Source organism: Nerophis lumbriciformis, linkage group LG09 (assembly GCF_033978685.3).
Source record: "Nerophis lumbriciformis linkage group LG09, RoL_Nlum_v2.1, whole genome shotgun sequence".
NCBI classification, from domain to species: Eukaryota; Metazoa; Chordata; class Actinopteri; order Syngnathiformes; family Syngnathidae; genus Nerophis; species Nerophis lumbriciformis.
In genome coordinates this window covers 36600623-36601873 of record NC_084556.2, presented here as the reverse complement: position 1 = coordinate 36601873, position 1251 = coordinate 36600623, and positions in this window count along the sequence as shown.

Below are 1251 nucleotides of genomic sequence, written 5' to 3'. Positions count from 1 at the left end.
CTCTGTAAATCTGTTTTGGGGTTGGGGAGAAAACAAATTATAATATTGAAGTCAATATTAACCACAGTTAATTATCTGATGAATATTATACATTATGGACTTTTGTCTCAATGTTTTGCTTTGTTTTAATGTGGGATTTCAGTGATTGATCACAAAACATATTACATTAAACATGTATACACGCAGATTAATCATGCAATTTATTTTGATTGCACATGCTCCTTTATCATAACGGAGAATGGTTACCTGGAATGTGGCGCAGGTCATTGATTAGGTCATTGCACACTTTAGTGCAAATATGGGTGAGGAGACTCTGATTATGGTGTTCACAGGCAAATTTCACTTCAAAATAAACTTTAACAATAAATACAACTCCTATCTAGTTTTGAGCAAATGAATGACATATATTTAATTTAAAAAATGTGTTTAGACTTTCTGATCCTAAAATTGCTTTTGTGTCAAAATATTGCTGAATTTTTTAAAAGTTAAAGTTAATTTCCTCGAACGAAATAACTAAAGCAATTGAGGTAAAATAAAGAACATTATATTGTGGTTATTTTTTAGCATTTCTTACATACCAAGAAACAAACTAAAACAAAAACGGTATAAACCTTGATTAACCTAAAATGCATGGCTGGTTGTGTGTCTACGTACTGTATGGTGACAGAATGAATGGCAACAATGAGTATTTTGACAAGCTCATATATGAATAATAATGAAAACTGCAAAAGCATTTATTCCTGGACCTATTACGGACATTTTCTGAGCTTTGCATCCGAATCCGTCAATCACTTATGTTGGTTACAATCGGAGTACGCAACTGGTTGAGCCTTGGAGTCATCCATCGCCATTTAGTGGTATTGAAGTGTAACTGCAGTTTTCAATGGCGTTCTCTGTCATATTCTACCTCTGTGCAACGGCGTGAATGGTCTCTAAATGTGTACTTTACTAAAAACAAACCTTGTAAACCATCCATCCATCCATCCATTTTCTACCGCTTATTCCCTTTGGGGTTGCGGGGGGCGCTGGAGCCTATCTCAGCTACAATCGGGCGGAAGGCGGGGTACACCCTGGACAAGTCGCCACCTCAGTTATGTCCAAAATAAAACTTTGTTTTAATAATCAAATATATTACCTCAGTTTTTGTGGGCACCACATTTTATAAGATTCCGATTTCTAAATTGTGCCTGGTTTACGTATTTCGTCTTGGTTATCAGGCAAACGAACTCGTTTGTCCGGTAACATTTATGT